The sequence below is a fragment of the Arachis duranensis genome, chromosome 6 (genome assembly GCF_000817695.3).
Source record: "Arachis duranensis cultivar V14167 chromosome 6, aradu.V14167.gnm2.J7QH, whole genome shotgun sequence".
Lineage (NCBI taxonomy): Eukaryota > Viridiplantae > Streptophyta > Magnoliopsida > Fabales > Fabaceae > Arachis > Arachis duranensis.
In genome coordinates, this window is record NC_029777.3 from 110475838 (window position 1) to 110503272 (window position 27435).

At 37.4% G+C, this 27435-nt stretch overlaps 2 long non-coding RNA genes across 4 annotated transcripts; both read right to left on the reverse strand.

Annotated features, from left to right (window-relative positions):
* Positions 1 to 13562: 13562 nt before the first annotated feature.
* On the reverse strand, positions 13563 to 15785 carry LOC127748330 (uncharacterized). 2 transcript variants are annotated; one of them, XR_008010317.1, is made up of 3 exons: positions 15728 to 15785; positions 15455 to 15638; positions 13563 to 14219 (listed from the first exon to the last, which is right to left on the reverse strand). It is a non-coding gene; the product is annotated as an uncharacterized LOC127748330 (long non-coding RNA). The 2 variants fall into 2 exon arrangements; XR_008010316.1 differs by having other exon boundaries at positions 13563 to 14222.
* Positions 15786 to 15789: 4 nt separating this feature from the next.
* Positions 15790 to 17234, reverse strand: LOC107495925 (uncharacterized). 2 transcript variants are annotated; one of them, XR_001593541.3, is made up of 3 exons: positions 16760 to 17234; positions 16164 to 16274; positions 15790 to 16055 (listed from the first exon to the last, which is right to left on the reverse strand). It is a non-coding gene; the product is annotated as an uncharacterized LOC107495925 (long non-coding RNA). The 2 variants fall into 2 exon arrangements; XR_001593540.3 differs by having other exon boundaries at positions 16708 to 17234.
* Between the last annotated feature and the right edge of the window lie 10201 nt (positions 17235 to 27435).

The window sequence follows — 27435 nt, forward strand, 5'->3', positions numbered from 1 at the left end:
GTGAAAATAAATAGATAAAATTTTAAAATTTAAAAAGGATATGCGAATAATAGAACTAGAAAATAAAATTATATATAAACGGGAAAAAAAATCCCGAATTTTCTGCTGGCCCTGATTTTGTTTTCCAAGTTCTGATAATACTAATAGTAGTTTTATCTTTTTCTTTTATGGTAGTTACCAAAAACAACCAAACTACTATTTTAATTTTAACGAAGATCATTCATTTTCTTATAGTTTCTTTTCTTTCCATTTTTATGAAGATTATATAGTTTGTTATTGGATACGTTTTCAATTTTAAAAAAAAAAATCTATTTCAAATTATATAATTCGAAAATGCTAAGTACATACTAACCTTTTTAGGCGGTGAGTATTTGAGTTAAATGATTGGGTTTAATTTAATAATCTCAAAAAGTTACACCATTATTTTAAAAGCAGAAGATAAGATATTTATTTCTCTCTCCTAATAAGTGTTGATGATATTAATCAAGTATTTATCAATTAATATAATTATAATATTTGTTTGAGTGTTATTAAATTAATAAAAATATCTCTTTTATTTTTAATGTTATTTATATTTTTAAAAAATAATTCAAAAAAATCTCTTTTCTTAAAATTCACCCAAACAAACCTATAAAATAACAATAATAATAACTTTTATATCATTATAATTATCAATTTTTCTTTATTAACTACTTACCAAAATAAGAAAAAATAAATACTTAAATTAGTTCCTAACAAATATTAAATTGAACACTAAAAGTCAAACTCATGAGTCATGCCTAATTAAACACATATCCAATGAAACAAAATTAAGGAACACGTATTATATTAAAAGTTAATAGTGAAGTTTGTCTCTAAAATATCATTTATTTTTTAAATTAGTCCTCGAATCATTTTTTTAAGGATAAAATATATTTTGTCTTTAAAATTTGACAAAAATTTTAAAAATATTCTTAAATTTTATTTTGTTTCAATTATGTCCCATAAATTTTCGATTTGCATCAAATATATTCCTAACAGCTAACTTTTCAAAAAATTTAAGACTAATTCAACAACAATTTCATAAGAACAACCCTCAACACAAACAAATCAAGCATAATTTTCATGCATTATTGTTAGATTGCTCTTAAATTTTTTGAAAATTTAGCCGTTGAGTGTATATTTGATGCAAATCGAAAACTTTAGAAACAAAATAAAACTTAGGGGTAGACAAAAAGTACACTTTACCCTTTTGTAATCATATTAGTCCGTAAAAGATAACACGTAAGTCAAATTGATCATTCTGTCAGTTAAATGATGACGTGTCACGTTAAGTGTCACGTAGCATGATGACGTGGTAGGTTAATACCACATGTCATAAGATGATTGGTTGACGTGTCAGATCAGTGACACTTAGCACGCCACGTGTCACTTGACATGTAAAAAAATTATTTATAATCAAAATATTCCCTGAAAGTTTAGACGTGAGTCATTTTTATCCCTAAAATTTTAAAAATTAATCAAATTAGTTCTTATATAATTTTTTTCATAATATTAAATTTAAAACAATTTTTTATAGTACTAATTTTAGTATTATGTTTTAATCATTAATAAACAAAATTCTCTCTATATAAAATAATAAAAATAATAAAATTATTATAAAGTTACTTTGTCATTTGTATTTTAAAATTTTATATTTTCATTTTTAATTTTTTAAAATTATAATTTTTATTATTATTTAATTTATATGATAGAACTCAATAATTGAAAAACTAATTTTGTGGAATCACTTGTTGAATCTTAATATTTTAATATAATTTTTTAAAATAATTACTATATTTATTTTAATATAATTTTTTTAAAATAACTACTATATTTAATATAATTTTTTAAAATATGTAGAAGCTATGGTTACACTTTGACATGGATTATTAACGGTATTATTGTAATAAAACTAATAATTGGTACGAGATTAATGATTTTTAATAGCAAGTCTATATTATAATGATATCAGATTAGTAAAGAAAGCTGAAAATCACATGAAAGAACATATAGATAGATATTATAATGTCTTGTATACCAAACCAATTAAGAGTTCACATGGAGTAAGATGCTTTTAAATCACCTTTTTTTTTAAATCTGTGATAGTTTCATGTAAAAAAAAATGGGTAGAAAACACTCAAATTCACTATAAGGAGGAATTACAAAGATAATCATAAGTAGGAAAATCTTTACATTATAGAAAATTATAGAAAATAGAAAATAAAGTTATATATAAAAGGAAAAAAAATCCCGAATTTTCTGGTGGCCCTAATTTTGTTTTCCAAGTTCTGATAATACTAATAGTAGTTTTACCTTTTTTCTTTTATGGTAGTTACCAAAAACAACCAAACTACTATTTTAATTTTGGTGGAAATGTGCAGTCGACTTCACGTGAAGTTGATACCTGAGAGCCGTGAGATAATTTAATTGATTTGACTAAATTTTCATCTAACGACTATCAAATATCAACTTCACATGAAATCAACTTCACCTGAGTTTTCACCTGTAATTTTAACGAAGATCATCATTCATTTTCTTGGTAAATTTTAAAAAGCGCCTCTTCAAATGAGGCGTTTGGGATAATGTTCTCTGTTATGGTTCTGTGGGTTTATACTGATATTTGCTTTTATCTCGGGTTATATTTTTTATTACAAAAGTTATTTTGTAGTTAATATTAATTGCAGAAATTATTTTTTTGAATTTGTAATTGTTGATTCATAGATTAGTCTGGTTGTGATATAGGGCAGTCCAATTATTTCTTTTTTGGAAGTTTAGGATATTTCTGTGGGTATTGCTTTTTTTTATTTGTTGATAAATTTTAAATATTTGTTTAGAAATGATGAAAAAAAAAAACGTGTTTTAGGAATATATATATATATCACCCCCCGCCATATACTTCATCTGCTTCATCAAATTTAAAGTCCTCCAGTATTCTGTATCTTTTCGCTCCAAGTTATCTTTAGAGACCCCCTCCACTACCTCTTTTTCTTTTACCAATGATTCCTCAGTACTCTTTGCTCCACCCTCCTTCTCACGAAAACTCCTTCCTTCTTGGGTTTTAGAAGTACCTTTCGCCCTAACTAGCCTGCTCTTAGAGGAGGAGGTGTGTGGGGTAGCTCTAGCTTCTTAGTCTTCCTCGCTTGTACTGAGTGCTTATTTGATAGAAAACCTTCTTTATGAACATGTGCTTTCATATTGGATTCCTCTTGTTTTACATATTCCAAAGATTGAAAACGTGAACCTGACCCAATTGGGTTACCTGTCTGAATTGAGGTCCCAACATTACCGTTGCTTCGATTAAATCTGCACTGGGGTTTTTTAGCCAACATCCACGGCCCAAACACTCCTGAAGAATCAGTTCTTGCTGTCAAATTTGAAATCTCCTGAGCCACAGGATTCTGTTCCAACACATTAGGCGACGGTTGAGATGGATAAGGAACAGTTAAATTCGACTTGTCCGCAATAATCGCCATTGTTGCATCTAGAGGATCCCCGAGGACCTTACTACCCTCCATTGTAGCTTCTCTGCTCTCCTTTTCCGGTCGCCTACTCTCTGGGCAACCATCAATTATGCCCATACTTTTCGCAACCAAAGCAGATAAGATGGAGACCTTCGTACTCTACCTTAAACTCCTTTCCGAGAACTTTTATAGCTGGAACAAGCTGGTTTCACAGATTCACCTCCACACATAAGCGGGCAAACTTTCCCCTATAGTGTATAGAAGTAGTTTGATCAATTTTTAATATTGTTCCGATCTTTTCACCTGCCCCCCATAGGAAGTGATAGGTGTAGAGTTCAATCGGCAGCTCCGAAATTCTCACCCATACCGCTAATTTTTGCATCGCATCCTCTGACGGTTGAAACAACGGCCTCCATCTTTGTACTAACAGGTAGTGCCCTGCCACCTGCCACGGCCCTTCAAAGAGCGCGTGTTTATAGTCACCTTCGTTGTCAAAGCGCACCAGGAAGAACTCTCCAGTCAGATCAATTACATTCACATCCCCGTTCTTAGACAAAAACGGTGAACCCGCGAGTCCATAGATCGAAATCTAATATTCTTACCGAGTACCTTGACAATAAGAGGAAGCTTCCATGAACGACACCATTCGTCATACTCTGCCAAACTCACCTCAACCTCTGGCTTTGGATTGAAGGGAGCTGCTATGCCGGCACCGTCTTCAGAGACCTCCTCCAACATATAGTCCTCCGCTACCATCTGAACAATTTCCTCTGGTGAAAGAGACGTTCCCGCACCTCCCATCAAGAGTCTATCCTTATAAGAGACTTCACATACTCTACTTCCACTGTTTGACTTCATCTTTGACGAGGTCACTCCTTTTTTAAAATCGGATGGTACCCTTTGTTCCTTCTCCTGGCTACTCTCAAAACTTGGGGAACCATTCACAGATTGTAGATTCATGTCCGCTGATCTTCCGTTCTCTTCTGCCTCTGCGTCTAGTAGCACTTCATCTCCGTTAGATTTGACCTTTTTAGTGCTGCGGTTCATCAAGTCTTCCTTTAGGAAGTCGTTTCATCAGGCGCCGTCACTCTCTCACTCATTTAGGATTTTTTGATGTACTCTCTATGTACTTTCTTGAATTCAATTTTTATGATGTAACTAATTTTTTTTATAAACATTATATAGACTAACGTTTACAGTATAATAATTTAGTATAAAGAATTATTTTTTATATTTATGAAAGTATATAATTTAAGAAAAATTATACCATTAATATTGTGTGCTCTAAGATATTTCAAAATTTAATTTGAATGGTTGATTAATATAAAAGCTTTATATTGGATCCTTAATATATTATGCTATTGGTATGGTGGGCATTTCAAATTGAGATGGATGACATGTTTATTTGTTTTTATTTTGGATACGAGAGACATGAGCATTAGGTTTTTCGACATTGGGCATTTTTTGTTTTAGAATGCCTTATTTAATTGTTGGTAGATTGGAAAATGAAAATTGGAGGATTAAAAAATATTTGGATTAAATGATGTTAATTAGATTTTTTTTTATCAATAATAGGCTTACCATTGTAATTATTTTTTAGTGAGAGTACATAAAGAGTACATAGTATATAAAGTGTAATAACTCAATAAATATTTTTTAAAAGGATTTTTCATTCTCTTCAACAATGAGAAGAACATAAATTATTTTTCATTCTGTTTAAGAGAGAGAGAAAAATAAGTTCTTCTCATTGTTAAAGAGAAATGAAAAATTCCCTTAGAAAATATTTGTTGAGTTATTACACCTTATATACTATGTACTCTTTATGTACTCTCACTAAAAATTAATTATAATAGTAAGCCTGTTATTGATAAAAAAATAATCTAGGTAACACTAATCTTTCCCTCAGCATTTGATACCTCACAATTTCATCCCGCCAAGCATCACCGTCCGTCTCCAGTTCCTCCTTTTCATTCCTTGATCAATGCCGTTCTCCTCGGCGTTTTCTGTGTCAGTGCGTTTTCTGTGTCTTCTCCCGAGCCGCTGCAGCCGGTGCGTGAGGCCCCGTCCTCGGTGTCTTCCTCGGCGTCTTACTCTAGCAGCCTTGGAACCATAAGTTTGATAGGAACACCACGTATGTGACACATAACAAGTCTGACCAACCCAACAGTTGTTTTGTCTATGACCTTGAAACGAACGAAGCCTTGTGAGCTTGAACTAGATTATATGGCTCGCTCTCTAGATGTTGAATAAAAAAAATTAAAAAAAGGTTCACCTAAGCTTATTAGTGGCCAAAGTTAGAGGTGTCCCAAAATAAGTTCTTCTCATTATTGAAGAGAATGAATAATCCCCTTAAAAAATATTTGTTGAGTTATTATACCTTATATACTATGTACTCTTTATGTACTCTCACTAAAAAATAATTACAATGATAAGCCTATTATTGATAAAGAAATAATCTAGGTAACATTGCCGCAAGCCAGAATTATGTAAATCTAACAATCCTAACTTGGAAACATTAGCAATAAAAGGACCCGGTGGGAGAGCTTTGGTAAAAAAATCAGCAAGTTGATCTTTGGAACGAACTGGCATAAGATGAATGAGACCAGACAAATACTTTTCACGAATAAGGTGGCAGTCCACTTCAATGTGTTTGGTTCTTTCATGAAAAATATGATTATTGGCAATGTGAATGGCTGACTGGTTGTCACATAATATAATGATAGACTTTTGAAGTGGCAAACTAATGAAATCCATTAAGAAAGATAACCAACTAGCTTCACAAGTAGCAACAGCAAGAGACCTATATTCAGCTTCTGTAGAGGACTTGGCGACTGTGGTTTGCTTCTTACTCTTCCATCTAATGAGAGAGTTTCCAAGCATGAAGCAATAACTGAAAACGGAGCGACGAGTATCGGCACATGTAGCCCAGTCAGCGTCGGCAAATCAAGTGAGATGCAGATTAGAAGTAGAGGAGAAGAAGAGACTAGTTGTAGGTCGGCCTTTTAAATATCGGAGTACGCTAAAAGCAGCCTGTAGATGAGAAGTGGTTGCACAGTTCAAAAATTGGCTCAAACGTCCCACAACATAAGAGATATCGAGTCTAGTGTTTGTTAGGTAAAGGAGTCGGCCGATGAGCTGTCTGTAAACAGTGTTGTCTGTTAAAATGGTACCTGATTCCTTTGAGCGTTTCTGACTATAATTAAATGGGGGTAGAGAGAGGCTTGCAATCTAGATAACCAAAATCTCTGAGAAGGTCCATGGTGTACTTCCGCTGATAAATGTGAATTCCAGAGTTAGAGCGTGCTATTTCCATTCCCAAGAAGTATTTGAGATCACCAAGATCTTTTATTTTGAATTTGTCATCCAAATTTTGCTTGATGGAATTAATTTCGCCAATGTCATTCCCGGTTAGAACCAAGTCATCAACATATATTAGAATGGCCGTGAAGCTTTCAGATTGTTTCTTGATGAAGAATGAATGATCATAAAAAAAAAACTGCTTATAACTAGCATCTACAAGAGTCTGAGTGAGCTTAATGTTCCATTGCCTGCTTGCTTGCTTAAGCCCATATAAAGACTTTTACAATTTACAAACCAAATCTGGTTGTGACATAGTCAAACCGGGTGGTATCTTCATATAAACTTCCTTATCCAAATCTCCATGAAGGAAGGCAGTGTTGACGTCTAGCTGTTTCAAATGCCATTTCTTTGCCGCTACTAATGCTATCATTACTCGTAGGGTAGTCATTTTGATAACTGGACTAAAAGTGTCACCATAATCGACTCCTTGCACTTGAGTGAATCCTTTTGCAACTAGCCTCGTTTTGTGCCTCTCTATGGTGCTATCGGGATTGAATTTTACCCGAAAAATCCATTTGTAACCCACAGCCTTCTTGTCTTTTTAGAGTTCACGAGACACCAAGTTCTGTTATGATCTAGAGCTGTCAATTCATCTTGTATTGTCTTTCTCTAATATTCATGTGCAACCACTTCCTCATAAGTGCTAGGTTCTTGATTTGAGGTGATGGCTAGAGAAAGTGACTTATATTTTGGGGTTAGTTTATCATATGACAAGTGTTGTGAGATAGGATATAAAGAGTTAGAGTTGGTAAAGTTGCTAGAGTGAGCTATGTGGGTTGTCATACAATGATAATCCTTCAAATAAGTAGGCGGTTTCTTGACTCTTTCAGATTTCTAGTAATGCAGTCATGTGTGATGTCAGAGTATTGTGATGCAGGTGCATTGTTAGTGTGTGATGTGGTAATGGGTGTAATGGTGTGTAAGACAATTGGTGAGTACATTGAACTTAAGAAATGTTTATTTGACTCTGTGAGTGTGGTATGTGTAGGTGATTGCAAATGATATGTGAATGGTGTATCATATTGAAAAAGATCAATGCATTGTGGAGTATGAGTGAGTACCACAGGAATGTTAGTGCTAGTAGAATGTAAAAATGAAAAATGAGTTTAATAAAAAGTTACATTTATAGATATGAAAATTTTCTTTGATTTTAAATCAATAAGTTGAAAACCCTTTGTTCCTAATTTAAAAGTGAGAAAAGCTATTTTTCTGGCTCTTGGGTCTAATTTGTTCTTGAATTTGTTAATGTGGAGGCATATACAAGAGAACCAAATAATCTTAAATATGAAAAGTCAGGTAAGTTACCATACAAAAGCTTGTAAGGACTAGCATTATCCAGGTTAGTGTTGGGTAGCCTATTAATTAGGTGAATGACGTGAGCAATTGTGTACTGCCAAAAATAATGTAAAATTCCTGATTGAAATAGTAGTGCTCTAGCAATACCTAAAATATGTTGGTGTTTTCTCTCTATTATCTCGTTTTGCTCTGGTGTTTCTACACAAGAAGTTTGGGGTAAAATTCTAGTTGATGCAAAAAAGGATTTTAGAGTAAACTCTGGCCCATTGTCAGTCCTTATACACTTAACTTGTTTTTCAAATTGTACTCTGACAAAATTCACAAAATTAATAACCAATTGTGATGCTTCAAATTTGGTTTTCATAAAAAAAAATCTAAGTGAATCTGCTTTTGCCATCCACCACAGTAAAAAAATACGTATGTCCTTCATTGGAAGAGACAGATATCTATATGAACTAAGTCAAAACATTCTTTTATTTCAGTTGTACTAAGATTAAAAGATCATTTCTTTTGTTTTGCAAAATGACTTGAGTCACAAGGAAGTTTTGAAGCAATACAATCTATAAAAGGATAATACTTCTTCAGAAAAATCAATTTATGCATGGGTGTGTGTCCTAGTCTAAGATGCCAAATGTTGTTGTGCTCACTGTGTGAAGGTGTGGTGGAATGAGTAGTAGTCGTAGTTGCTGCCAATGAAGCTTGCTTTGTTGGAAGAGGGGGAAAGTGAGAGAATTCTGGTTCTCTACTCCTTGTATATAACCCTTTTATACACTCAGCAATGCCAATCATCTTTAATATGGATCGATCTTGTATCTCACAACACTTATCATTGATTAACAGTTGACAATGTAAGTTTGAGGTTAACTTTGACAAAGAGATCAGTTTAAAATAAAAGAAAGGAATGTATAAAACATTTTTGAGAAAAAAATTTTAGAGAATGTGATTGTGCCAATGATGGTGCTAACAGTTTTGGTCCCATTTGGCAATATCACATTGATTGGAGCAATATTTTGAAAACTTGCAAAATCTTTTAAGTCAAAAGTCACATGATCTGTTGCACCGGAATCAATGACCTATAGTGCAGATTTTGGAGTGATAATACTCATAATTCTCGCATTAAAATATAATGCAATGGTTTTACCTGGAGTGAAAGTCTGAATGGAATTAGTCAAAATTTGATTTGCATTATGAGGTTGTTGCTGCACACTTTTGTCTTTGATCAAATCTAACAAGGCAAATCTTTGCTTTGGAGTGAACTCAGATCTTGATATTCCAGTGTTCTCTTGGAGACAATTGAGCTGGGATTGTTTGTCACTGAGTATATCATCATGCCCCATGCCCCTCAGTGATCACGTAATTGATGGTGGTGTTATGTTGCTGTTGTTGATAGAAATGAGAGGATTGCCCATACTTCTTATAGCATACATCTTCTGTGTGGCCTTGCTTGTTACAATGAGAGCAAGCCAATGTAGCTCTATGACCTCTACAATGGGAGGATCTGTTTACGATGTTCGCTATTTTGAGAAATCAATGAACCACAGAATAATAAGGATTCAGGTCTTCTTCCTTCAAACTCGTTGATCGGAACAGCTATGTTCACCATGAAAGAATCTTGCGAAATAGCCTCTCATCAAACTCTATTAGATGAGTTTGAAGGAAGAGGTAAGAATGGGGAAAGAAAATGTCGAAAGAAAAATTAGGGATAGAAAGAAAATGGCAAAATTGAATTGGATCTCAATTCATAATTTTTTTTAAAAAATTTGATTCACAGCTTGGTTGCTCTCCATGCTACCGCACCATGAAGAAAATCTCATGCCCTAAACTGTTCAAACTGTGATGTTGATGGTTTGATGAACTAAAAGGGATTAAGAGAGGGAGAAAGATAAGTTCTTCTCATTGTTGAAGAGAATGAATAATCCCCTTAAAAAATATTTGTTGAGTTATTACACCTTATATACTATGTACTCTTTATGTGCTCGCACTAAAAAATAATTACAATGATAAGCCTATTCTTGATAAAGAAATAATATAGGTAACAGTCTTCTCCCGAGCAGCAGCTGCTGGTGCGTGAGGCTTAGTCTCTTTTCAGGTGTCAACTTCACGATCCAGGAAATACCGCCGCCAGGAGTAGTGGTGGGAGTAGTGGTGGCTTGGCCACGATTGAGGGAACATGACAGAACAGAATAGAATACGAGCATCGCTCTCCCTTTGCGGAAGCCCCATCCTCGGCGCCGCTACCTATGGTCAAATGGGCCGCCTCCTCTTTCCAGCCTTGTGTGCTTGAAATAGATTATGTGGCTCGCTCTTTAGATGTTGAATCAAACTCATATGTCAATTGAGCTCAAGAATAATATCAGCCCCTTGAAATAATTTCAACCTACAAAAAAAATTAAAAAAGGGTTGACCCTGTAAGCCAAGCCTTTATTTCGGTAAGTGAGACCTTTGGACGGACCTTGAGGGGTGAATAGTGGTATCAGCCTCCCAAAATTTAAAAAAATTATATTTTTATGTGAGATATGTTTTTAAAAAATAAAAAAAATATTATGTAATTTAGTAGTTTTATCTGTATTATTTTTTATTATGTGATGGATTTATGTTTTAATTGTTTAATTCACTAATATTTTTCAGTTAACTAATTTAATATCATATCCTCAAGTCTTTATACTTTTCAAATTAGTTTTTATATAATAATCTCTATATTTATTTTAAAAAAATCATTTGTTTTTCTATATTAACATATTTAACATTGATATTATTATATTAATAATGACGTATGTAGTTATATTTTGGTAATCACATTATGTACTTTAGATATTCTTTTCTTGTAAAAAAATACTCATTTTTCTTCTAAATTTACATTGTTAAAAAAATTTTTTATAAAGATATCTTATATCTTGTATTCTATAAGGGTACTGTGTCTTTTAAATAATTAATAATTTATAATTTATTTTTAAAATAAATCTTTTAAAAAACTCATTCTAATAACTATATGTTAATTATTTTCATGAAATGAAAAAAAATATCTACAATTTTCTATATTAAAATTTCTGGATCGTCTAAGACCCTGACTCCCTGACGAATTCGTGAACATGAAGACTGAAGCCGATTTGCGGTGCGCTTGTTTCTGCTTCAGAGCCTCAAAGGTGATTTTCTTCTTCTTCTCTCCCTCTCTTAGAGTTTCTGTCTTTCTAGTTTGCTTATTTTTGCTTGATTTCAAAATGGAATTTTTCAAATTAGTAGGTGGTTGTTGATGATGTTGAAATTTAGTAGTTCTATATATATTTTTCAGCTTTTGATTTATGTAATTTGCAATGCAAGGGACCAATGTTGTTTTGATTTAATGTAAATGTGAGTCTATGTTTTTGTTCTTTTATTTCTCAAACTAATGCATAAATAATCAAAGCTCTTACATTGTATATGTTGATTTATGAATTTTTTAGTTATGTGGTGGTCTTCATTGTTCTAGAATGCATGAAGCATAAGCATAGCTGATTTTATATGAACTTGATTAGGTAGGTGAAGCATGGTTGATCAAGTTAATGGTATATATTGAAGGCTAATGAAGTATCTTTTGTGGCACTAGCTTTTTGTATAACCTCTACAAAGTTTTAGCATGCATAACTCAAAAATAAGGCATAGAATTAATAGAACCATGCTTGCCCAAAATGTATCATGTTCGGTTAAAGATGAATTAATAGAACTATGCTTTATGTAGTATGAACTCAAAGTGCAATTCATATAATTATTAATGTATTTTAATAGGTAATGGAATTCCATACTCAGTTGATGCCAACTTCACACCTCACATCAATAGATGGATGATGCTCATCTGTTTCGCTTACTCAACTTTTTTAATTCCTCCCTTTTTTCTCTTTTAATCGTAAAAGATATTGTCTTTGTGATATAAAATACATAAAATTACTATTCTAATAAATCTTTTATTTCTTAGTTGTATATGTTGAATTTAGATTTGGATCCTCTTAATTTTGAATTTGTGCTTTAGAAGATAAATTGTGATCTTTTATCTTTGATTTCTCTCTCATATTTATTCTTGGTCCTACCTATGAAATAAATGGTGAAAAATCACAATTTACTCTCTAAAGTGAAATTCAAATTTTAAAAGATTCAAATCCGTTAAATTTAGGGGTATGCAAGAAGATCCATATTTTCAAAACCATTAAAAAAAACCAATTTTAAATAAAAAAAAATTCAACCCGGTAAACCAGTTCACACTTAGTCACGCACAAATCCATTCCTCTTCTCCTTCGGCTATTCTCCTTCAACCGTGTTTGCATTCGCTTCTGCCCGTGCTTCTGGGTCACAGCCTCACAGGCTTAGTACCACCCATCTCTCCTCCTTCTCACTTTCGCTATTCCTCCTGGTTTGAGCCTGGTTGAATTCTTGATTTCCCTGTTTTTTTTAACCCTTCTAACGTTGAGTTTCTTTGTGTTTCTTTATGCTCTGAATTTTTTGAACAAAAGGGAGAGAGAAGCATAGTTTTGAACTTGTTCAAATCTGAGAATTTGACTAAGACAGATTTGGTTTACTGATAACTAAAGTTGTACCATTTTAAAATTTGAAATATTTTGTCTAATGTCTGGTTGGGATAAGATCCAAATTAACTTTATTCAGTTATTCCGCTCCTTTTAGCTTTTAAAACGGGTTGCCCTTAGCACTAAGATGAAGGTATGACACTAAAACTACTCATATTAAACTTTTGCTAAAACTACTCACATTTCACTCTATATATTCATGGATCTGTGTTTATGATTCAATTTTGAAGTATATGGACAAATATTACATTTTAGGGTAAAAAACAGAAATAAGCCAAGGGAGAAAATAATTTACGTGAATTAGTCAAAACGAAAACTACTTCATGAATTCACCAATGCACGTTTATATGTAGTTCGAACTAGCTTGGTTCGAACTCCATTTCTACATAATTCGAACCAACTTGATTCGAATTATACACAAAACACGCACACACTAATTCGAACCAGGCACACACTAATTCGAACTAAGCTGGTTCGAATTAGTGTGTGCGTGTTTTATGTATAATTCGAACCAAGTTGGTTCGAATTATGTAGAAATAGAGTTCAAACTACATATAAACGGTAGATTCATGAAGCAGTTTTCGTTTTGACTGATTCACGTAAATTATTTTCTCCCTTGGTTTATATCTGTTTTGTCTGTATCTGATAAAATGCTCCAATGAATAAATACAAACATACTAATTCATAAATTTTAGAAATATAAATATTTAATTTGTTAAAAAAAACTGAACTACATATAGTGGTACTCAATTTATTTTTTATTTATTTATTTTTAATTTTTTTATTTATTTTGGTTGTTACTCTAGAATTTAGATCACGAGTTCTTGAGAGCAAGAGATAGCGGGAATTATTGTCGCTGTGCAAAAATATATAATTGGGCTTCATGTTCGCCCATAAAGTCTATACTTTTTTTTATTCACTTTAACTATATCAGTTAGTTACCTATAAAAATTTGTTCCCTGTATTGAATTGAATTATACTAATAATATGAAGGGAAAAAAACGGTAAGAATTCGGAAATCAACCAAAATCATACTATTAATTTGAGTCTCTCTTGTTTGCTTGCTAATGCCTTGAGGCGTAGGCTATACTTCAGTTTTACAAACCACCCACAGCACCAGAATCCTTTTTCCAAGGAGAGCACAAGAATCTATTACTTCACTTCCCCACCCCCACCCTCCCATCATGGATCACATCATGGATCACTGGTTGTTGCGGGTGGTTTGGGTAGCTGAAGTACAGGCGACTGGTTGTTGCGGTGGTACTAGTGGGTGGTTCGGAAAACTAAAGTATAGCTTACGCCTGAAAATGACATCAGCGACGCTCGTCATCGTGTATTATTATAGCGTTATTCTCAACCTCATTCAGCAACACGGGTACCATAAGCTGCTCAGGCACTTCACGTAGGTAGGAAATGATCCAGCAAAACCACCCCACCGTGGTGTTTGGAAAGACTCTGAAACATACACGATCTTCTTCATCCCCGGGAGCCTTGACAAACATATTTCGACTTTTTATTGAAGTATGTGCTACTTTTGATTTCCCCCAACAAATTCAAAATAAGATTAATAGTACAAAATTAAGTATAAAATTTAACAACAATAAAACATAGCTAACTCAACAAAAACAACAATTAATAGTCATTTACTGTTAACAACAATTAAGAATTAAGAAAATTAATTAACTCAGAAACACATCCATTAACTCAGAAAATTATCATGACAACTACATACATCAACTAAGAAGTAAGAACTTTAACTCTTTAGCTCCTCAAAACACAAGCTAAGGTCAGCTAAAAGCAAAATTTACACATGAAACTAACAAAGTTAACACTGGGACCTCTATGAATCAGTATCTTTGCATTTTTTCATTGGAGCATTTTATCAAATAGTTTACAAACATAAAAGTTAATAAACTAAAAAATAAAACTAAAATGTAATCTCTGTCCATATACTTTAAAATTGAATCACAAACACACAGATCCATGAATATATAGAGGGAAATGTGAAATAAGAGAAACATAAAATACTTATCTATAGTCTATACACATGTCAATTTTTCCAACTCGATGAACTTATGAATCAGTATGTTGGAATTTTTTCATTGGAGCATTTTATCAAACAATTTACAATTATGAAAGTTAACAAACTAATAAATCAAACCAAAATATAATTTCTATCCATATACTTTAAAATTGAATCTTTGGCAAGGCTTAATATGAGTAGTTTTAGTGTCATAACTTAATCCTAGGGCTAAGGGCAACCTATTTTAAAAGCCAAAAGAACTGGATAACTGACTGAAGGGTGTTAAATCTTTTATATATGCTTGCCACTTGAGCGCCTAACAAGGGTTTTATCATATTAGTGCTACTATTATTTAAACTTCTACACTAGCAAAATCAGATTATAGAAAACACAACAATTTGGATCTCATCCCAACTAGACATTAGACAAAATATTTCAAATTTTAAAATAGTACAACTTTAAGATCAATTTTGGTTATCAGTAAACAAAACCCACTCAAGTCTTGGTCAAATTTTCAGATTTGAACAAGTTCAAAGTTCAAAACTATGCTTCTGTCTTCCCCTTTGTTCAAAAAATAAAGAGCATAAGAAACACAGTTAAACATAGATTAAAGAAAAAAAATAGAAGAATATAAAAAAAAAACTCACATTAAAAGAATTAAGAACAACAAGAAAATCAAGAAGTTCAGCAAGACTCAAACGAGGAGGAACACGAAACAAGCAGAAATAGGTGATACTAACCCTGAGGCTGTGACCAGTGGGTCTCACGTACCAAAATAAAGGCTTGGCTTATAGGGCCAGCCTTATTTTTTTTCGCTCGGGAGTGACAGCCTCAAAGTTCCCCCTATCAGAATCACTCCCTTCTTCATCTTCATCTTTATGCATTTGACGCATGCAAAATCCAGGAAACTGAAAACTTGAGTTGCTGCACAACCAAATGCAACTTTTAAGTAAAAATTTCCTACAAGTGTGAAAGGATATCAAGACGAACATTTTATCACAACAAATTCAAACCTTCCATATTCGTTAACAAGCATACCCTCCATTTCTCTAACAGGTAACATACGTCGTGGCAACGAACAATGGATTCCGGAAGGATTCTTCTCTCCAACCACAGCCTTAAAACCTCAGCAATTGCAAGGAAAGGTTATAGAGAATAATGATTCAACGGAAAGATATATGAAAAAGCTAAAAAGCACAAATATTTTAAGTAAACTGGAATATCAACTTGCCTTAAGACACTGCCTGCGATTTTCTTGCGTAGTATGTCCAAGAGGAGCAGCAGCAGACAATAAGCGTGAGAGGACAGCTTGCATAGCAGATGAAAATGCACCACCATCACCTGAGAGAAACCAATTCTATTTTTCAAAATGAATGTATAAACAAACACATATTTACATCTTCCCTTTCTGTAAGCAAGATTCAAGACTCACAAGTCATAAACAATCACCTTTCAAACCAAGAGAACTTTGAGCAATGGAGTCAACAAGAAAAAATAGGTCCACACCTTCCGATGCAGGCTTGACTCAGTTTCCAGACTTGGTACAAGAATTTCCATCACCTAGAATACACCCCAACCAGACCCAACCCCATAAAAGTACAGATATATCAAGAAACTAAATGAGAAGCACTAAGTACGAAAATTTTGTTTAGGAAATAACATGTATGTAACTAAATGATGTTAATTCTCATTCATAGTCCAGATGGTTCACATGAATGAATAATTGTGCACTTCTAAACCCTAAACCCTAAACCCTAAACCCTAGTACCATCCGACCAAATCTATACATTATACATATTATATGATGCACCCATTTATTCCTACTTCCAACAATACCATCAAAAGCAATGTGGCTAATCTTGGTATTTTTATTGAACAATGTAAGTATAAAGAGAAAAAAATAACTTTCAGTATCAAATAACTTTCAGCAACAAATACATAAGTGGAGTGATGCAGAGACAAAATTGGAACAGAAAGAACAAGGGGAACTCACCAAATAAGGTTGCGCGAAGGAAGCTGACGGCAAAGGAACAAGGGGAACTCACCAAATAAGGTTGCGCGAAGGAAGCTGACGGCAAAGGAGAAGCTGATGGCAAGGGAGAGACTGACTGCAAGGCTCGAAACAAGAAGACTCGAAGCGACAACGAAGACCAGCCCATCGGGATCTGTTGCCTCCGTTACCGGCGTCGAAGAGCGCAGGGAAGGGAGAGATCGAAACCAGGTGCGAGACCGAGACCATGAGTAGCAAGAAGACGACGACTACCACCACCCGATTGACCAGATGCGTTCCGTCTGCTTCTGCCGGCCGGCGAAGCAAGGGCAGGAGAGAGCTTGAGCTGACGAGAGCTTGACAGACCGGAGACGAGAGGTGAGAGACCGGAGATGAGATGAGCTGCCGAGAGCTTGGGCTCGTGGGAGATAGTGACGAGACACTGAGAAAGAGAGTCGAGAGAGGAAATAGCTTTGGGGACTGGCGGTGATCTTCAGCAACTAGGGCTTCAGATAGGGAAAGGGGGAAAAAGGAAGGGGGAGGATTGGAACGAGTGAACGACGCGGTTCATTATATATTAAAAAATCATGACCCGGCCCAGGTCAAATAAATTGGTTGGGTCGTCAGTTTTGATGAAAATGGGCCAGGTCAACTAGGATCTCAGCATATTTGATGCATGACCGATCCAAATGGGTGGTTCGGTTAGTCATCTGACTGGGTAATCAAACTTTTGGTTGAACCAATTAGATCGAGTCGAATTTGATAATTTAATAAACCCAAACAAATACAACCTTATATAATGGATTTGGATCCTCTAAATTTTAAATTTCACTTTAGAGAGTAAAGTGTGATTTTCTACCATTGAATAATTTCTCTTTCATATTTATTCTTGATCCCACCTATAAAATCAATGGTGAGAGATCACACTTTACTCTTTAAAGTAAAATTTAACTTTAGAGGATCCAAATCCTTATATAATAGGCTTTGGCTTCTGATTTAGCCTCCGCATAGAGGATCTCATCACTATATCCTTTGATGAGGGTGTAGGGTGGACCCCTTTTTCCCTTGTCCACGGAAATGATGTGATATGATCCATGGAACCAATATTATTCTTCAATGTAGGGGAAAGGTCACTGCTTATGTTAATTGCGTAAAAAAAAAGAAAATGTTATGTGCTCCCGGGAAATAAATTGCTACTCTATTCGATGGGCCAGGAACAATCGAAAAAAGCCAGACCTGTACGGTATCTCTTTGAATCCTGACTCAATAAATAAGCTTAATATGGTGATACCCCCGATTGTACCAACCTACATATGTCTCTCCTCCATCAATCGTAGTTATTGTCATTTTGATTCCTTGATTTGTCCGATGAGAAAGTAGATCTGGAAAACTGTGAATACAGTTAGTGAAGCTAGACCGGGAAGACCTCTTACGAGAGTTGCTTGCCTTCTACCGATTGACTGCTTCTATTCTCGTTATTTTACTTTTCCCTATTTGCGTACGGATTTGCTTAACGAATACTTCCCTCAGGCTGGTTATTCCTTGCTTGACAAAAGAGAAGGTGATGAAATCAGAGAAGAAGCTTACTCCAACGTAAGGAGGGAAAGCAGCCTCGCTCAGCGCGAAATAGCGTATATATAGAATAGAAGTTCCACCTCTTTTTGACTCCTAGACCAAGAGTTCTCATCTCCTTACAGAGTGGATGTATTTTGGGGGAGGCATGAAAGGAGTAGGGCCACGGTTAGCCAACTTATCTGGCAGCGGAGAAAGGTAAAGACAAAACTCGGCTAAAAAAGGATTCCAACCGGGAAAAGACAGCAAGAGATTTTGTAGAAAGGGGCTCGAAAGCTGATGAGGAAAAAGAAAAGATTCGGGATAAAGAGGTGCTGTTGTGGCCTAGGACTCAGATTCTGTACCTTTCCTTCAAAGTGTTCCACCAGTAAGTAGCCCTCCTATATCTTAAGGATAAACGCGGTCTCATAGGTCTTTATGAAGAGCTTTTATGAAAAAAGGCTATTGAGCTCGCGAGAAGGCCCATTCCTAGAGGTCCGAAGCCTCGACATGAGGAGAGGATTGTTGGATGAGATCGCTACCTCCCACCTTCCTCGGCCGGAACTTATCTACACGTCTACACGCGCGAAAGCCTTCTTTGGTCTTGGGTCGAATTCTCTTTCCTCACTATGTTACCTGGGGACTCAGAGATCCTAAGTGCCAACTCTTGCTTCTTTTCTTCTTTTTTAACAACGATATTTTTTCTTTCTTCTTTGCTTATGGGAGGCTTTCCCGTCACTGGTTCTTATCGCTTTCTGTCTCCACTTACAAGGCATTTCAGCACATGTCCGGATTCTTTGTTTTCACAGCAAGCAGGGGCCGAATCCAAGTAGGCGAGGCGAATCTATGCTTTCTATGGTTTAATCGAATACCAATTGCTTGGATGCGTGTGAAAACTTCGAGATTACTTGAAAAAAAAAGAATTTTAACCTCAACAAATGGTCCATTTGTTGATGGGCGAACGACGGGGATTGAACCCGCGCGTGGTGGATTCACAATCCACTGCCTTGATCCACTTGGCTACATCCGCCCCTACCCCCGCACAGGTTTTAGTCTCTATCTACGATCAGATCTTTCTGAACTCCCCTATGACCGCTATCAAAGAGAAGCTTTTTCCTAGAGTATAGAAAAAAGTCTATTGATTGTTGTGTTTCAGAATTAGGGGAAACAAAGCTTCAACATATGAATATGCCTGGCAAAGCTTCAAACAAAGAGGTTGGGCTTTCATTGCTTTTACTTCACTTTACTTAAGATTAAAGATAGGGGCCGGGCTAGCAGCAAGCACCTTGTATAGGGCGTTAAGCACCTATCTTACTAAGAAAGGGGCAAGCCAAAACCTACTACTAAAAAGTGGCTGGCTTTTCATCAGCCGTTGCGCGCTAGCCTTTTTCCTTCCTAGTAAGGGGGCTGCTAGTTGTACCGCTCCGTGGGTAGAATGAACACCAAGCCAATCTTTACTTAAGTAAGTACAAGCCAGGTAATTTACTCTATCAAGAGGGTATGGAACTTCTCGGCGCACCTCTATCAATTCCTTCTTTGCCACATCTCTCTTAGCTTCTTTTTTATCGAGTTACCGTCGAAAAGAGAACAAGGCCTTCATGTCCACCCTATTAAATAGCAATTGATCTCAAAATCCCAGTAGAAGCAAAAGCCTAGCCTAGTATGAGAGTACTGGAAAAATCCAATTCTAGGATGCTTTGCAACTAAGTTTACATGGAAGAACCGCTACGACCCGTAAAAAGAAAGAAAAGAAATTCCCAAGGAAGGAGAATAGAGCCAAAGCGAAAGGAAGAGCCAGGACGCCTACACCAGGCCACTGGGATTGAAGCGAGAAAAGCCAGCGGATGAGAGGCAGACCATCCAAAGTGATTGTAGTTTGCCAACAAGGCTCTGTTTTTTTATTATGGAACGAAGGAGGTGAAGCTATTAGACCAAAGCACACGGTGTCACACAGGAAGGAAATGGGATGACTGATTGATGGATAGGTGATACTCCTGAATACAACTTGGTACTCCCTCTTTCTCTATGGATCGAGCATATCAGGTGCCGCTCTACCGCACCAATGCAGGTTATGAAATAATAGGTGTTCCCCCGGTGTCTTTCTAGAATCTTCGTGTAATCAAAGTCTTACATCGGATATGCGAGTTTATTCCATTCTATAAACAGTTGATATGCGACTAATTCTTGCTCTAATAGACTAAGCTAAGAGAATAAGCAAAGGTACCTTAAGCGATAGCGAAATGGCGATAGGCCTGCGTTCCTATTTCCTCGCTCTACGACTACAACTGAAGGAAAGAAGGCTTAGACTTGCTGAGCTGAACCCGATTCTAAACTTTTTCATTTTATGGGAGCGAGTGGAGTAGTAGAAAGGAGTGGAAGGTCTGAAGTTCGTTCGGCTTGCCTACATAGAGGCTTCAGCTAAACTGAGACCAGAGAAAGCTCCATCTAATCTAGTTCTATAAGTTGTCAGTATCCGGATGTGATAATGTCTGACCGGCATGCTGAGCCCTTCATAGCATAAGACCCACAATCCATTTATCCAAATTCCACGCTATGGCCAAGCGACTCTCATTTCTAACTTAGAGCGAGACTACAAAAATTGATAAAAAATAGGGATGGCTAAACCCTATATATATTCCCCCTTTTAACAGAAAATGGAGAGATGAATCGGATCCTAGGTCGGGACTGACGGGGCTCGAACCCGCAGCTTCCGCCTTGACAGGGCGGTGCTCTGACCGATTGAACTACAATCCCAGGAAAAGAATTTGAATTAGGTGTACCGCCTACAAATTCTTATTTATATATCTATTTTTCTTCATTATTCATATTTTATGTCCTAGGACATAGATATTCTAGATACCCATTCTGAATCGCCCGCCAAAGTCTTCCTACTTCTCCAATGTTCCAATCAGATCCGAAGAGAAATCAATCAAAAGTCAGTGGACCTGAATTGAATCATGACTATATAAGCTATTCTGATATTCAGATTCGATATAGATGAAATCGTGGAAGCGGACCTTTGATTTCCTTGGACCACGTAAGAATTCGTCGTCCGATTGAATCTTCTTGTTCCTGAATGCTTCATAGGAATCCATCGCTATTCCTTTCTTCCCCCAACCATTAAAGGAAAGGCTCATTCCGAGTCACAAGAGCCATTTCTCTTTTTTTTTTCGTTATGGTAATGCAATGCAAGAGGTCTCGGAAATCGGGTTGTTTCTGATGATGAAAACCCGATATTTTATGGTAGGTAATGTAAGAAGACGACAGTAGGTATCTGATGGTAAGTAAGATACCTGCGGTCGGTATATCTTTGAAAGCTCAGACGGAGAGAATAAACGGACTCCTCGAGGGCTACTTAAGGCACTTAAGTGCAAACCAACCAGAAGGACTGGAGCTGTTGGATGTTGCTCAGTGCTGCTATAAATTAACAACCAAAAAGCTCTGCGTCAAACTTCAGCCCCTTCGAGTTGGCCACGGGGCAACAGCCTCTGACGCCCCACACCATTGCGGCAGGAGGAGGCTTGCCCATCAGCCTACTTTGCCAAGACGCGGCAGGAGCGCTACGACCTAGCCCAAACCCACTTTAACTAAAGGCTTGGCCCGGTCTGAAGGAAGAAGAAAGTAGACCTTGTAGAGAAGCGGATAGGAGAGGTAGCCTATAGACTCAAGCGATCAGCCTTTCATTCCTTAGGGAAAACTCACCCCGTATGACTAAGGGGAATCTTTCTGTCTGGAAACCCGCATGTAGGGGAGAATGTACGAGAACAATGACTTATTCAATGCCTGAAGTTGGAGAAACTTCCAAATTAAAGTAAAGACGCAGTAGACGCAACAAGATAAAGAGGCTCTAGTCACAGCTAAAAGTCGATAGGATTGGAGTGGTAACTAAGAAAGCTGTGCCAAAGTCCCCTAGAGAAGAAAGAGACGAAGCAAAAAGAGAAAAAAAATGGCTCCTCCTCATTAAAGGGGCTGGGCGAGAGAGACTTGACAACCCTTTCGGTAGGAGGGATCACTACAACTTTACTCAGGTCGGGCACTACCCAATGATCAAGTACGGTTTACAACCCTGTGCCGCTTAACCGGAGTAGGATATAGAGCCCTATTTCGCTCTGTCCATACCCGAAATCTAAAGATTGAAAGGTACGAAGTTACTCATATAGCTAGCTATATGAGGCACGAAGTCACTCGAGCGAGAGGTTGCGGGCTAACCAGAACTCAGAGTAAGGGGAATGGAACTCTATTTTGAGAACTTTAGCAACGGACTTAGGTTAGCTAGCTCAGCTTCTCCTATGGCTATTTGGATAAAGGAAGACGGATAATGCAAAGAAGGCCTGAACGGTGGCAATAAAAGCCTTGGAACCTTGGTTGGCTGCAACCCAGAACGCAAAGCCCTGTTCTTCGCCGGAGCATATCAATGGGGTTGCCAATCCAGCCACTCGATCGTCCATGAGCTTGAAAGAGAGGGGTGCCTCGGCCTCTGGTTTGCCTCCGAGTCTCAAACGGTGTGTGTCTGATCCCACACCTTCACCTGCCAAGACCTTTTCTCGCTCCTCGTCCTATCTCGAGGCTCATGCCAGGCTTCGTCAAATCCCTAATAATGAATATGAGGCTAGCTTTATTCACTCATATGAACTCCGCTCCGGAAGTAAGCACTCTGTTTGCTTCTATACTATACGCAATGGAGATTGCTGGACCAATGCTTGCTAGCGGTATGTGAGCTTACCTCTGCCCCCCTTTTCTTCTTCATCCTCGCCTGCTGCTCCAAAAAAAACGGCAATTTTCGCATTGCGGGAAGGGAATGCAAGACAAATTATTGAACAGCCCCTATTTGTTGAATGGACGAAGGGTATCACATTACCCCTCTCAACTAGGTATTCGGCCTAAGGAGAAATTGCATTGAAGCGAGCTTAAGCCTATAGTGCCCCCTACTCCTATAAGGGCCGGTAGAAATGACTGACTGAAGATGGAAAGAGATAACCCCTAACAGAGTCCATTCTCCGAATAGTAACACGGTAAGGCCAAAGATCTGATTCACTAGCAAAGGAAAGCTGCCTTGATCAACTATAGGAAAGTACCACTTTTACACAGAAGGACTTCGCCCGAAAGCATTGATTGAAGGTCTCCTCTTTCTTTTTCACAGCTGCCCATGAGTGAAAAGCAGAAGCGATCCTTCTATTCTAGAAGATAGGACTGCTGACCACGTCGAACTAAGCCTGCCTTCCTCTTTTTATAACGTTCGTCCCCCATACCCTTTCTCAAATCGGAGAAAGGCGGGGGAGACTACTTTCTTCATTCCATTCCGACTCCCCTTATGCCTTTTGCTGCTCCACAATGCTCTCTCCAAAACAAAACTCCAGTGAGTAGAAAGAAGCCCGCATTCCCTCTCTTCTTTCTCCTATCGCTAGGGGCCTTGCTCATCACTCACTTACTTCATTCTAACATGAGCTAGAGCTACTCCTGTATGATCGAACCCAATTAGAAACCCCCTGATAAGCAAAAGAAAGAGGGAAACTACCTTTCATATTTCATTCTTTCTTTCCGTAAAAGCAGTTACGGGTTCAGGGCAGTCGGAACTCTAACAGTAAGAGTAGGCGGTGCGGTTACAAGTCCTGGGGATAAATGAAGTGAGTCTTTCTTTTTAGTCTGCCTTTCAAGATAAGACCCTCAAGTTGCTAAATCTTTGAAAGTTTTCAAGTCTGATTCAAAACTGGCTTATTTTAGGGCAAGGAGTAAGCTTTCAATCTATAAGTAGGTTCAAATCTATCCCACGCACAGAAGAAAGGGAGGAAGGGAAGGTGCCAAGCCTGATTGCAGCACGAGTAAGGGCTTAAGCTTCTTGCCCATTTCCAAATAGACGGAATTGGAGCTAGCCATATAGAATAAGACTCTCTGCGTAGCTACAGAGAGGATAAAAGGTGGGAAGATGCCTTTAGCTAAGCTATTCAGGGTCTTTTCTGTACCCAGGATCCGATCCCGTTGATCAGTGATCAGGTATTTTTCTGGCTGTTGCAATTACTACTATTAAAGTAGTGATTCAAAATAGTCAATAGTCTTAGTCAAGGGGTGACTCCATATGTTAATATTGATGGATATTTTAATAATATTGCTTGAAGACGTGACACCCATGGCGAGAGATCCACCTACGATTGAGACATTTTGTTCCTTACCTAATTTATGGTTTTAGCACCATTATGCATCTAATGATAGAACTCAAAACTTGATTCGGAATGGGGGCCCGCACGAAGGAAGCCAGGGGTGGCCCACTTAGGTGTCCATCCTGCTCGAGTGGTTTTCCGTCTATTAAGACTTACTGTAATTCACACTTTTCCAGAGGTAAAATGGTAGTTGCCACACGTGATTGATTGAAGATTGATTCAAAATATCACCTTGAGAATGTGGATAGACTGACTTTGAGGTAAAGCTCCAAGTTAGGGACCCTTACCACCGGCTGAGAGTGTCCCATAACGGGCTAGGCGTGTACAGAATATATATAATGCCGAATTTCAAGTCTATATTGATCTTTATCATTATAGCACTCTTGTGGCTGAGACTCTTGGATATATTTCTTCTTTCATTTTATGCTTCATCAAGCGAAACTTTGAAGATCATCTATGAGATGATCAAAGTTGTCCTTGTGTCTAGCTACTTTGTCTTTCTTGCTTTGATTGGGGCGTCTTCTTGGTTGGTTATTTATAATTGGTAGTCTTCTTCAATACGTAGTCAAATTATTTAGAAAATCGCATTACTCGAATCGACCGGTGATGTACCGACCTTTGACCAGGCGTCCTCCTTCAAAGTAGGAGAAAAAGGGTTCTTCCTCCATCAAAAGGCGATGAGACTGCTACTTAGCTAGGCTACGAGATTGATTCTATACGCTTAAAGGATTCCTTTATAGAACCAACCACAAAATCCATATTAGAGACTGGGGTGATGAGAAAGTGGCCTTACTTACTTTCGTTGCCAAGGTAATAACCTTGGTATAATAAGGGTAGGTACCACTTAACCAGCCGATCCCCTTTGCTATCACGTCTCCGAATCATAGCCCTATGATTAGGAGGGATAATCCGGAGAATACCGGTCCTAGTGAGAGAAAGAGGGAGAGAATTAGGAGAATTCGGTGAGGTGATGATTTCATTAGAGAAGCTTTCTCAATGAAGTTTTTAAAGGCTTTGGAATCAGTCCTTTAACGCTTTAGTCTTCCATTCCAGGTTTGCTTAGTCTTTCAATTTAGATGACTTCCCGTTTGTTCTATTACCATAGATGTCTCTATATCTTCTTATGTCTCGTATGACTCCCACATAGAAGGATAGTCAGGTTTTCAAAATTTCCCATTTATGGACCGAATGTGGGACTTACCGTCCATATCCATCAAATGATAGGCTCCGTTGGGCAGTCAAGTTTGGATCACAAAAGGGCCTTCCCAAGTTGGGGACCATTTTCCAAGCTTTTGATCCTTTCTTTTGTATCAAGAGGTAGATAGTTTTCCATACCCATTTTCCTTCCTCAAAAGATTTAGGCTTGACTTTCTTGTTGTAGGCTCTAGCTATTCTCATCTTATGAACCCTTATATGATCCAAGGCCAGTAGCCTCATTTCATCAAGACTATCCAATTCGGCAAACATAGCCTCATTGTAGTCTCCTGGAGTCAAGTTATTTTGATAGGCTACTCTGAGAAACTTAACTGTGATCTCCATTGGAAGTACGGCATCGTGGCCATAGGTTAAGGTTCGGAAGCCTCGCCCAAACCACCACTGTCTCAATAGAAGCTTCCTCAGGGTCGAAATTGGGTTGCCATTGCCTCACCGTAATGTACTGGTCAGCCACCATCCAAGGACCATCAAAGAGCACATGGTCATAATCTTCTTAACTTTCAAACTTAACCAAGAAAAACTCATTGCCCAGGTCAGTAACCATAAACGGTGATTTCAGTTTCCAAAGTTGGCTTAGACGTCTCACCATGAAGTTGTTTGTAACCCAGTCTCTTACCTTCTAATCCGATTTGACTAGTGGCCCTCTTATCAACTAAGTGCTCGATCGAGTTCTTACGCTACCTACTCTACGATAACATTCAGTGATCCCAGCCGACCAACCTCAGCTAAGACCTTCATAGCAAGATAAGATCTATCCTTATAATGCGATCCACTAGGGCTAGGGCGACCCGCAAAGACAGATTCAAAGTCTCTTTTTTGGCCTCTGTAAATCAAAACAAAAGTCTAGAGCCCCTACTATCGAAAGTACTCCATAGCTGATTGCTCCCTAATGGTTAAGCTATCCCCATGGAATCGAAATTCTGCCTGCAACGTTAAGACCCGTGGAGTGCCTAAACCCGCTTTAAAAGCGGGAAGACGAGGCGGAAAGTAGCGAAGCGTCCGATTGTGCACGAGCGGATCTCTCCGAGAAGGCTATTTGCTCAAATCAAATCCAGAAAGCTCCTTCCTTTAGAACCTAGCATAGAGGTTCCGAGTTCGGCGAGTCTACACTATCAACGAGTGATTTGGAACATTTCTATACGCTAATTGCGAGATCACCGATAAGGTCTATTTCCAGCTGACCAGTAAAAGGTCTTGTCCTTATGTCTTCTCCTTCCATGGGGAGCTAACTATCTTTCCTCGAGATTCCTTTCGTCTATATGAGCTCGATGGCAGCCAGTTTCTATGCAACCTTTGGGAGTTCCTTCCTGGTGTAGCTTTAGTTCTTAGTGCCATTCTTTCGGTCCCAGTAACCATTACAGGAAGTGTCCTGAGTGCTAATGATTCTTTTCTTTTTTCCCCTTCAGGGCATCCTTTGTTGTTTTACAACAAAGTTCAAAAAGCCTCGACTTCGACTTGAGAAAACTCATGCGCTTGTCAATTAATTCTTGGTGTAATACTCACTCGTTTTTCTCTATCCCCCAGAGCCAAGCTTCGACCTAAGGCTGTTCCCTCTCCCAATCGGAGATGCGGACCAATAGATCCGTTTTGAGACAGAAATTTCTTTGTTTGGAGGTTTCATCTCTTTTCATATGCTCCAGGAGCTGAACGATCTGCCGCCGCTTTTGCGGAGAAGCCGTTTCCAGCTTAAGGTCGTCATAAAGCTCTTGGAGGACATGCCCTGGGGTCCTTCTGCCCCTAATTGTGTAGAAGACCTTTCGAATTAGGTCTTGTAACTCAATAGGATCGGGCGCACCCTCTCCTTCAGCAG